The sequence below is a fragment of the Setaria viridis genome, chromosome 5 (genome assembly GCF_005286985.2).
Source record: "Setaria viridis chromosome 5, Setaria_viridis_v4.0, whole genome shotgun sequence".
Taxonomy (NCBI): domain Eukaryota; kingdom Viridiplantae; phylum Streptophyta; class Magnoliopsida; order Poales; family Poaceae; genus Setaria; species Setaria viridis.
In genome coordinates, this window is record NC_048267.2 from 26,135,375 (window position 1) to 26,148,488 (window position 13,114).

A 13,114-nucleotide genomic window follows, 5' to 3' on the forward strand; every position below is an offset into this window, starting at 1 on the left:
ATTTGACAATGTGATGCTACAATAAATATGTGCTAATCATGAATTAATTAGGCTTAATAGATTCGTCTCGCGAATTAACCTCTATCTGTGTAATTAATTTTATAATTAATCTAGATTTAATACTTCTAATTACTAAACATTCGATGCGATGGTGACTAAATTTTAGTCCGTGTAACCAAACATCATTACCATTTCACATCACTCGAAAAACCAAACACTTTTGTCGCCCTAGCGGCTCATGACACCGCCCCTTTCAACTCATGAAACTTACCCAAAAGGTTCCAGTTATTGTTGCTACGTGTCGAGCACAGCCGCACAGAGTAGCAGTACTCCACTGTTCACATGTTTAGCTGTGATTTGGCACCGCCATTAAAAAGTGCCAGGCCATTAAAACCAAAGCCGGTACAGCCGTATCTAAACGACGCGAGTACCTACCAGTACGACCAATCAGTTGTTACGTGATGGGGTGGGGTAAGTATATATTCTCTACCACCGCTACCTTGTACGTATGTGCGCTGCTCGGCTCATGAATACGCGCGCGCCGCATGATTTGGGACGACGATGGCCGGCCGGTGGGGCCCCACTCGGGTCTCGACAGCGGCGCCGACCGGGCCCACCGTTCAGGTATGTACGCGCGTGGTATGCTATACGGTGCCTGTGGTGGGCTGGCATCCGCTCCGGCGCGTACGTACGTGTACAGGCAGCCAGCTGGGTTTATACGGGTGCGGTCGAGTAGCGCGGGCCGGGGCGCCTACGGTGGCCGGTGGGTACAGCGGCCGCCGCACATGGAGACGGGAACGGGAGGGACCCCGTCGGCGGCGCGCATGTGCGTGCGCGGCGGAGGGCGGCGATGGGCGCCGGGATTCCGGATTCGTACGCGGCGGCGGCACAAGGTGGTGGCGACAGGCGAGGGGGTTTTGGGGTCGCAACGGATAATAGGCGAGACGGGTTGGTTGGCAACTGCGTGTCTGCGTATCAGCGTGTGTGGAGGGAGTTAAGCACCGAGGGACTATGGGTTTTCGTTGTCTGATTAGAGGTCTGTTCGCTTCAGCTTATTCAGCCAGCTTATCAGCCACCAAACAGTATTTTCCTCTCACAACAAATCAGCCGTTTCAACTTTTCAGCCGGCTTATAAGCTGAAGCGAACAGGCCCTAGGACGCTCAGGCTCAGCTCGCCCCTGCCGTGTAATAACTCTTAGGCCTACCCTGGCAGCCTGGGTCGCCTCGAGAGTGTGCGCTGCACGTAGGTGTACGTACCTAGTTAACCGCGGGCCCGGAAGGGTATCCTTTTCCTTTCTTCTTTGATGGAACACACCAGTAGAGAATACAGAGAGGGGCCCAGCTATGCGAATCAAGATTGATGTGATACCATATATTTGCCAGTTTGCAAATAGCGAAATGTTTACCTAACGAATGTGGAGAAGATGTAATGATCTCCTTGTTTGCGAATAAAAGACGGTGATCTTCTTTTGGCTTCCATATAAACAAATAGAATGGGAACACAAGCCTCAAATGCATTTTTTTTTGCAGCTACAATGAAATTACACCTCATTTTCTTTCCAAATGCCAAAGTACCAGATCAATGTGGCTCCTAGTGATAATTTTCTTTACGCATAACATAAACCTAAAAGCATCGTCTAGGTGGCACAAGGGGGAGCTCAACAGAAAGGAAAAACAAATCTAGTTGGGATGACCGATGACAATTACTTGCTGCCATGACCCATGAAGGTACTTTTTTAAAATTAAATATCCATTATTGTATCCCAATACCACCTGATAATTTACCACGCTGATACCAGACTAAACCGGTAATGGTCAGTGCTGGGCACTGCTTATAGAGTTGTTGCTCAAGAGTAGAAATTACACTATGCTCAACAACAACTTTATGCTTAGATGGGAAATGGCAGCGCCAAAGATGGCAGTCATCCTTGCAACTGCAGTCATCCACAGGTGCCAGCAACATAGGAGCAGAAAGGTGGAGAGCATGGCTTGAGGGGACTTGGGTAGTGGTTGCACATCCCAAATCCTGGCAACAGATGGTTCTACAACTGCCGCGCAAACATGCACCCTAAGATCAAGTGTTCAACATCTTCATCATATCCTCTGAATTTCAGGCATCACAATTGGTGGCTACGAATTTCTTTGTCAGAAATGTACAGATTTAGTAACTAGTTATGTGGTGCATAATTAACCTTTGTCGATCGTTTTTTATTCTTCTATATCTCTCGATCGTTCTATCTAATTTGAACTGTCAGCAAAGTTTTGTGATAACGAACAAAGGCTTAGTACATGTCCATGATGTATAAGTTGAAACTATTTTCATTTTCTAAAAATTCTGGTTCACCATCGTCTTAGATAGCCATTCTAGACAACATTTTTCATAGCTATTCTTACACGGCGTTTTCTTCCCGTGTCTTATTTTTAGCACGTGTCACATCGAATGTTTAGATACTAATTAGGAGTAGTAAACGTAGACTATTTACAAAACCAATTACATAAGTGGAATCTAAACGACGAGACGAATCTATTAAGCCTAATTAAGCCTAATTAATCCATCATTAGCATATATTTACTGTAGCAACACATTGTCAAATCATGGACTAATTAGGCTTAATAGATTCGTCTCGCCGTTTAGATTCGTCTTATGTAATGGGTTTTGTAAATAGTCTACATTTAATACTCCTAATTAGTATCTAAACATTCGATGTGACACGTGCTAAAAATAAGTCAGTGGAAGAAAACGGGGCCTAATAGTCAAGAGCCTCAGCTCGATTCTAATAATACCATGGACATTCCGTAAACATTGGAGTGATAGTGCCTCATAATCAGAGCGTATATTAGAAGCCCCATGAGCCTCACTTGCATGGTTGTGCAGTGTACGTAGTATAGTGATACTTGAGTACACACCAATTTTGTTGCATTGACAGTTATATGGTTCTTCGTTCTGATCGTAAAACGTTCTTCGTCCTTCCCTGGCAGGCATCCACCAGGCTTGCTGGCTTGGGCACAGAGGATCATTTCGGTTGGGCACTGGGCACGGGCAGGCAGACAGGGTAGCGCTAGGGGCCGGACAAAAGTCCTCACGCCCGGCCTTGTTTCCCTATCTCTCATCGTTTTCCTAGTCTTTATTCCCACCCAACAACAGAGAGCACGAGTCGACCAATGGTGATGGGAAGGCCCAGGGACAGATAACATTAACATGGACGTCCATGTTGACCGCGTCAGGGGCGATCGATCACGACGACCGCCACGGATTATTCCATCGAGTGATTGGATCACTCAGTGACTCAGATTAATTAAACAAACAATTTACCTGCCAACTTGCTGGTTAGTTGGTACTAGTCGGCACACATCCTTACAACAGCTGGTTCTCCCAGTTTAATAGTTTTGGCGTGTCCGTGGATGCCACTTACTTTAAGTTAATCATAACATCAACAGTAGCAGCAACTAGTAATTAACAGATGGACGGAATCCCAGCTTGTGGGCGCGGAATCGAACGCGCGAGCAATTTGCAGGTTGCAGCCACCGAAATTATTAGTGGACGTCTATCTGCCCACTTGGTTGGTCGCCAACGATCTCTCCTAGTCCTAGCTAATGCGCGCGTTTTGCCTTTTTGGGTCGTGTCCACTTCACGGTTTGTACGTATGATGGCCACCACAAGAGCTTTATTTGTGCACGTAGGTATAGGCAGCTTGTGCAAGAATCTTTGGCAAACAATAATGCCAAAGAAGAACAGTGCCATGTCGACGACGACGTACGTACCTATCGGCCTTTATTGTTTCTATACTAGCTATCGACGGAACGGAGAACAAGACGGTGAGCCATGTTGGCCACGCAACGGAAGCCGCCTAGCGCGCAAGACGGCTAGCCGCAGCCTGCCGACGGACCTGTCATGCGTTGTAGCTAGCTGGGTCATCTGATCCGATCCATCGGTCGTGCGCAGCATTAATGCGCGATCGTTTCATGAGCTAAACGCCACCGTATTGTATCCCATCCCAGCACGTACTCGCTCTCGGTCAAGTCTCAACAAAGAACGGAATGGAAGAGCAAGTCGTCGACGTTCGATACTTGTAGTACACCAAAATGTGCAGCTACCGTACGTGCTCCACACCCATTGTTAGTATCAAGAGTAGCTGTCATCTACTACTGGCTTTATTATCTGCAGCTTATTGCTTCGTTAAAGATGGTGGTGTCATTAGCTAGTCAGATGATGGCTGATCGACAACCACCACCGGCTTTGGGCTGTCGAAGAAGCTAAGATGGAATCGACAGCCACAATTAAATCGATATCAACTGTTTTAATATTTTCCTTCTAAAGGAAACAGAAAACTTCTGCCTGGTGCGTGGTAATAATTAAGCGGTTGACAGCGATTGGCAGCACTTCGTTTCAAAATGAAAAAATAGTTTCACTTTATTAACTCTACAAAACTCTTTGCCAAATACGTCCAACTCCACCAACTCTAAGTCTAGAACAAATGTAAAGTTGGGAGTCAAAAATCAGTACCTTATTCTAGTATTCTAAAAGCACTCGTTTTAGACCTCCTCATGAAGTGATAGGTTATTTACCCACTATTGCTACTCGTCGTGCAACTTACCGGTTCGCGAAACCGAAATAAAAGAATGGCCCCTCCCATTGTGGCCACGCCGCCCCTGCCTCCGCTCCGTCCTCTTCTCCTGTCGCTCCCTCCCGTCACCCCCTTCCCTGCCGCCGTCGCCATGGGCCACGCGCCGCCTCCTCCGCCTTGGCATCGCGCTGGCCCGCGGCCGTCACAGCATCAACCTTCTCCGCCTCTGAGCTGCTCTACTCCGCGGCCGTCAGGGACTCATCCACCTTGTCCTGCACATCGCAGTTCGTTGCGGCAGCCACTCTCTCATCTTGTCCTGCACGACGTTCCATGACGCGCTTGTGGAGGTGGCACTCGACGGTGAAACTGGCGGCGAGCTCTGGCGGCTGGAACTTGGGCGGGAAGCAGAGAGAATGAGCAGATGACGACGACGGCAGGCCGCAGGGTTAAACTTCAAAAACTAACTGCCTCACCAGCGTCCAGCACCAGTCTGCCTGCTTGCTGCTGTCGCACTAGCGAACTGACACGTGGCACGGTTAAAATCAGCCGCAGCAGCTCAAGCGGTGACCGGCGGTGGAGCTGGCTGGCAAACAGGTGAAGCAGACAAGCTGCTTGCCGTCTGGTAGAGCTCCAAAATGCACAAAATTCAGCCCCTTCTTTGATGATTCTTGTCCAAAATCATACACAAACTCTCCGAGAACCTTTAACCAAAGTTGTAGATGTACCATAGAGCTACAATTAGGAATTTTTCTCAGGGAATGCACGGTTTGGGAGATCAAAGACTCTGAACATCACGGCCAAAAACTTGATACTTCCAAGTTCAGTTTCAGACTTCAATGCTATGCCTGACAGTGACCAAGTTCAGTTTCAGACTTCAAACTTTGAGCTCCACACACAATAGCCAAACTCCATTTTCTGTGATCGACAACCAGTCCAAAGTGCTCATCATATTTTCCTTCACAATTTCATTCGTAAACATGGAGGTAGAGATGAAGACTTTTGCTCGATTTGATCGTGATGCTAATTTTGTCCCTACAATATCATGATCAAAATATTCCACCATGATCTTAAAACACAACCAACCATCCACCATGAGCAAAATAGAATATTCTCACCAAATCCTTATATTTCTGGAGCTGGAGCACTACAATCTATCAAATACGTACAACACCTCCATATTTTTCTGAAATTGGTGGAGCGGAGCTGGAAAAATATAGAGTTGGTGGAGTGAAGCTGATTTTTGTAAGGTGTAGTACTGACAAACACCCCGAAACAATCGATCCGGTCGATCACTCGAGCGTCCGCCATTAGCCGATGGCGACGGCAATGGAGAAAACAAAACTGAAGGCCTGAGAGCAACACGTCGATACGTGTATATGCTGCTGAAATTCAGGTGCAACTGGTGGACTCCAGCTGGCTGTTAGTTCACAAGCTGAAATTACAACCTGGTATGCTGCTGAAATTGACATTGCATCTTCAGGGCATCGGGGCAGCTGGGGTTCTAACGGTGAAATTTTGTTAGAAGCTAGTTAAGGAGAGCATGATGAAAATGACTATATAAAATTATGATCCGATCTATATTGAACCCGATTCTTAAATTTATCAAGCTAAATGCACACTGCAGCCAAAGCTAAATGCACACTGCAGCCAGGGATCTGAAATTCTGCATTGCAATACATCGTTCAACCTCCCAACGGAGAAAAGCTGACCGATAGAATGCAGTGTTAATTGAGGAGCTACCTGCTGTTTTTTTTTCTTGGTTCCTGATGAGACTGAGTGGTCTCGTCTCGTCTACATCGATCCATTCAGCACCAGATGCCAAGGTACAGTAGTACTGCCACTTTTACGTGCTCCTAATCACGCATATGGCTTTATTGTGCTAAAGTTCCGTACCCAACTTTTTTATTTATAGACCTGCCGCGTCGCTTGTTGATTGCCTGATCCATGGAGCAATCTCAATATCTCATTGTGCGTTTCTTTTCTCCAGGTGGGCGCCTCCCTGGCACGTAGGGGTACGAGGAGCAGGATGTGCTGGCACGGGTCCAAGCTCGTTTACGCCAAGGACATCGCAATATCACAGGTGCAAAACCAAAGTTAAATGCCACTACTTTTACTAGCTAGCTAGTACAAAAATCCTTAGATATGGCGCACGCACCTTCATATTGGAGTCAGATGGATCGATCGATAATTCGATATAGTCAGGTGATTTAGCCGCCTAATCATCCTCGTGCCTCGTAATAGTATATAGTAGCTAGGTACTACTGCTTGAAACATGCATGCGCCCGTGCAAGAATCTCTCCATGGCTGCGAGCGAAGTCCCGATCGGTATAAATGAATTATATATAAATCGATCAATCTCTCCAGAAGTGACCATTGCAGCTGCGCTTGTCGAGATCGATACGCCGGGCGTGTGCTTTAGCTGATACAACATGACACACCAGACTCAAGATTAAGCAGGCCGCCCGGGAGCTTTCTTCCAACTTGCTATCGCCTACTGCCTGCTGCTGGTACGTAGTATATCTAGCATGTAGCACTAGCTCGTCCTCTCTTTTACTATTCATATGTGATTCTATTTGGATCCCGAGCTAAAATTTAGCTGTTTAGCTAAGCTTTAGTTGAGTGATAGGTAAAGACATTAAATTAACTTTAGCTACGGATCCAAACAAGTTCCGAGGTGGAATCCAAATATAACCTATATCGGTCTTGCCAAGGAAACTTTGTTTCTAGTTTTTTTTCTTCCTTTTTACATATCTGTACAGCTGATGGCTCGGTTTATCCTTTATCTGTTTTGGCTTTTTTTTGTTTTTTGCCAACTAAGACGACTCAGTGCACCTAACAGTTAGCCAATTGGGCTCCATAAAGATGAACAATCGAAACATTTCGTTGCAAACGCATACCCTCTGCGAATTAAAAATGGCACATGTCAGCCTTGATGCAAACTGCAATCTTTCATCTCGGTTTTCTTGCGCAGCCTGGACTAGGCTGGCCCAATCAGGCCCACCCTATTTGTTTCCTTGTGCAGCCTGGACTATGAAGAGATCCCATCAAGAGATGGATGATAATGGATCCAGCCGAAAGGCCGGCACCGCGCGGCCCTAACTGAAGAAATTCTGAAGGCCTCTATCTGCACATCTGGGCCGATAGTGAAAACAAAGGCAACGAAAACGCTGCTAAGTTCTTTCAAGTGCAAGGCAGATGCCTTGCATTGCCTACCTACTACAAAAACCTCCCCCTACTCTCAAATTCCAACTTTGGCACTATGCAAAAAGAAGATTTCTCATCACATCAAACTTGCGGTACATGCATGGAGTACTAAATGTAGATAAAATCAAAAACTAATTGCACAATTTTGTTGTACTTTGCGAGACGAATCTTTTGAGCCTAATTAATCAATGTTTGGACAATAATTCACAAATCAAAACAAAATGTTACATTTGCGTATTAATGATAAAATCCCAACTTTGACACTCCCAAATTGGGAATTAAACAGGCCCCTCGTCTCGTCTGCCAACCCATTCATGCTTCGTTATACCAGCTGTTTGCTGATGATGCTTCGATGGGAACATACCTTCTATGCAGCTCATCGCGTCAGGGAATAATCGAGCTAGGGCCCTTCTTCATACACGGGGGTCAATTAAACGGAAAATCCTGTCTCTTCCGGAAGATGGATAGCTAAACAACTAAATATAACCCAACAGTAGCCCAATAACTGACTTATAACAGGACAACAAACTATTTCAACATTTTATATGAACTATCTCAGTATCTTTTGTAAAAAGTTGGTGAATGTAAAAAAAATGTTGAGAAAAAAATGTTGGTGAGTGCAAAAAAAGTCTGATACATGTAAAAATTTGTTGAGCGATAATGTTGATGAATGTAAAAAAGTTAAAGAAAAATATTAGTATATATAAAAAATATCGATCAATGTCGAGAAATGTTGATAACAATTAAGTTAGATTTTTTTTCAAAAAATCTCGATGAATGTCAACAAATGTTGATAGACGTTAAAAAATATTGTACATGGATTCTTATTGGCTTTAAAGATGAGTTGATTATTACTACAAGATTCTGATGATTTGCCGAGAGCTTTCTACCAGTGGCCGAGGGTGGTTTGCTTTGACTATTATTTTCCTCCCTAATGTCTGACGGTGTTCAGGTGTTAAAGGACTATTTTCCAAGAGTTAAACACAATCACCGACCAGCATTCCCCTCCAGCAATCCCAGACAGCAGTGGAGAAAAATAATAGTGCACCGTCGGCCACTTGCTTGCAGCGCTCAGCAAAACCTCTAAATCTTGTAATGTATCTACCTTCCGGAAGACATATAGGAGCCCATTAAACAAGGTCCAACATCCTATAGGCCAATAGCCCAATACATAGGAGGCCCTATGCCTGCGGTGCTCGAACGGCACACGCTGCCCTCCGCATCGAGCATACGCAGATGGAAAACTTTTATTTAGAACACAGGCAAACAAAAAAAAGGCACTGCTCCGTAGAGTCTTGCAAGCTTGTTCTATAATATTTGTTGGATTGCAATTAGGAGTTGGGTCGGATGAATCCAAGCTTAATATCTTACTATTACTAGTTGAAGATTCCTTTCCTTCATGTAAAGCTACCTAGGATTCTTAAGTGGACACTCTAAAAAAGAGAGAAATCCTAAAATTTCTTGAAAAAAGCAAAACATCATGCCATCAATCGATAGACGCAAATTATCATAGCCATTGGATTTACTATGCTTTCTAAAAAATTGCCTACCTATGCCATTATAAAAATAGCCTAATATAACCCTCTAAGTCTACATCTAAATTACCCACCTATAGCATTATAAAATTAACTAAAGTAAAAAATTACCCACTCATGCCATTATAAACAATATTTAAAATAACCTCATAAATTTGCAAGTAAATTTCCCACCACTAATACTTAAAAAACTTAAGGAAAAATTTCAAATTACTCCCTTCAAGTATAGCAAGAGTCCACACAACCCCTTAAATTATGTTTTGGTTCAATTTACCCCCTAAACTATGCTATTTGCTTCAACTTACCCCGTAATGCAATTTGTCATTTTTGTTTCTCCGTACATAAGTTGAATTTTAATTTGAGACTTTGCACGGTAGTGATGGACATCATAATCTATATTAAAAAATATTTTATGAATTTTCATCATTAATTTTTATATAATTTTGTATCTCAACAATAAATTTTATTATTTAATATCCCACACTATCAAAATAGTGATAAAAAATTCATGATATATTTTTTTAAATGTCTTATATTGTATGCTATTATCTTGTAAAATTTGAACTTAAAACATCACTTGTGCATGGAGAAACATAAAAGACAAATTATATTAAGAGTAAATTGAACAAAAAATACTTTAGTGGGTCACTTTGACTATACTCAAGGGAGTAATTTGGACCTTTTTCGAAAACTTAAAATAACCCTTTAAAATTTGCATATATATTACCCGCATATATTATTATTGAAAATAATATGAGGTAATCCTACATTTGAATCCAATCACCTTAATTAAAAATATGCATCAATATATGAGTCTAAATCATCTATTTGTTACACTATTGGTATATAAAATAACAACTAAGGTATATACGCATGATGTGCGTCACCATTTATAAGATATAGATTAAATGATGAGAATATAGGTTTCTATGTTACAATTATAGCTCAAACTTAGGGTCCATTAAACAAATTCAAGCACATACCTACAATGTAGAGTGAAAAATGAAAGATTATAAATGTGGATGAACATATTATAGAGTAATTACTAACTCAAATCTATCACAATTGGATGAAGATAATAAGTTTATATTTATATAAGTATTATGTTCGAATATTTAACAATTGAGATGTAACTCATGGTAATAGTTTTATAGCAATATTGTCTTATTTTTTTCATTGGAGACTCCGCATTAGTTCACACGAGACACGCTAGAAAAAAAAACAAATCCTAAAATTCTTAAAAAATAAAAAATATCAAACACCAATCATGTAAACTCTAATAATCATAGTCATTGATCTATTATATTTTCTAAAAAGTTAAACACCACTATCATTATGAAAATATTCAAAATAAACTCTAAACCTATATCTAAATTACTAAGGTCGGCATCTTAAAAAATAATCTAAAGTAACCACATAATCTTCATCCAATTTACTCATACATACATTTATAAAGTATAATTAAAATATCATTCTAAATTTGTATCTAAGTTACCCATGGATGTCGTTGTTAAAAATAACATAAAGTAAACAGCTAAACCATCTAATTATCTTCGTGTGCATCATATAGAAATTTCCAAAAGTTAACTAATATATGATTCTAAATTACCTCTTTATGTTATTGTTAATATAGAAATACTAAGTTAAAGTATATACACATGATGAGTATAATTTTTATGCTCAATACAATGTATGGAGGTGCAATACAAAATGAAAAACAAAGTGTGAATGTGGATCATAAAATTTATAGAATAATTACTAATTAAAAATTAATGACAACTAGATAAAGATAAGTACATATCTATATGAGTATTGTGTTGAAATATTGAAAAATGAGAGAGTAGTAGGTAAATAATTTTAATTATTAGTTAGGAGTTTAATTTCTAGATATTTTCAGATTCAATAGCGTTTAAAAATAATAGCCCGTGCGGGGGCACGGGTTGATGTACTAGTTATTATCAGAGCGTACATTTGGTGTTGCACTCGACGCATTTGGGCATGCACTCTTCCATCATTCTGTAGCAATTCTTTTTCTGAGAAACGTCTTTGCAGCAGGTGCATCCGTTATACCTCCAAAATAATTGGAAATCGTGCTGATGCAAAATACTAGGTATATCCTGCCGTTATCATCTGATGATGTGGAATTGACAACAGAAGTGGTAGTAGCACTAGCGGCCCTCAGCAGCTGAGGACGACCAACTGAGGTATATATTTTTTTACCTCTTGATCAGTGTGATACGATATAATGACTACTCACTCCGTCCCAAATTATATGTTGTTTTCGACATTTCTAGATTTGTAGTGTTTACTATGTATTTAGACATAGTGTATATCTAGATTAATAGCAAAATTTACGAATTTAGAAATACCAAAACAACCTATAATTTGGAACAAAACCTGATGACATAAAGACAAGATGATGACATATACTTACACTGAACAGAGGATAATTGCAGGCTTCCAAAAAGCACAGTGAACGTGAGCATCCTCATGTTGGACCTGTGCTTCTCCCTCCGTTCTAAATTGCAGGTCGTTTTGACTTTTCTAGGTTCATAGATATTATTATGCATCTAAATAATCTAGATATAGTATATGTTTAGGTTATCCAGATGCATAATAATATCTATGAATCTAGAAAAGTCAAAATGACCTACAATTTGGAATGGAGGGAGTATAAAATATATAAGGAGTAGGGGATGGAGGTGAACAATGACCAGGGGTGCATGTCCTATATATATGCAGGTCTGATCCTCCTTGCAATTAATGAATTAATCATTATTTTCTAACCAAACATGGAGATCACAAAATTAAATATAATATCATAACATGTAAAGTACGTTAAAAATTATGATATCATAAAATTAATGATAATATCACAACATGTGACATGTGTTAAATGACAAGACTATAAAATTAGTGATGATACCACATGTGAGATACGATGACCACTCAAATCTTGTTTTCGGTGGCCGAAAATCAATGTTGACGAGCTGCATACGGGCCTAGGAAATTGAGAAGTGCCTTGCGGTTTTTTTTAATAAGCTTGCCCTCTTCCCAAACAATTCACTACTACATAAAGAGCTATCACCACTGGACCCAAATCCCACATCACCACCGGTTTGGGGTGGTATTGGATTAGAATCGAAGGTGATAATCACAATGAACACAGATGGACCACCACCTGGCAATGATGGCCATCACCAAAAATAAAAAGAGAGGAAAGTGCACAGCCGGTCCCCAAACTTGTGAAGCTGTGTCACCCCAGTCCCCAAACTAGCAAATCGCTCTTTTAGACCTGTAAACTCTGTTTGGGTCTCATTAGCGTCGCTCGCGGGTGTAGACCCGTTATCCGCGATGATGTGTAATGTCTAAATGGCTGCAAGAGGTCAATTAAATCATCTCGAATCGTTGACTTAACCCTAGGTCCCGAGATCCCCATCTGCTTGCCTACGCTGCCCCCGCTACCGTTTGCCTACGCCACTGCTGCCCCCACCGCCACCGCCGTCCCCCGCCACCCGCCATCCCAGCAGTTCCCGGCGACACCGGCCAGTAGATCCTGCAGTTCCATGGCACTTGAATCGGCTACCTCTAGCTCGTCCATGCAACAAAGTTGGCGCTGGATGCCTGACATTCTGCTCATCACTTGCACTGAGTGTGGATGCCACACAGTTCTTGAGTTTGCCATGAAGTCTGATGAGAATGGGAATCGCGACCGCATATTTTACAAGTGCCCTGCTCACAAGGTATGTTTATGTCTTGATTTGCTCGGATTTGAAGCCATTTTGTTTGAATTCGGTTTGATTTGAGTTC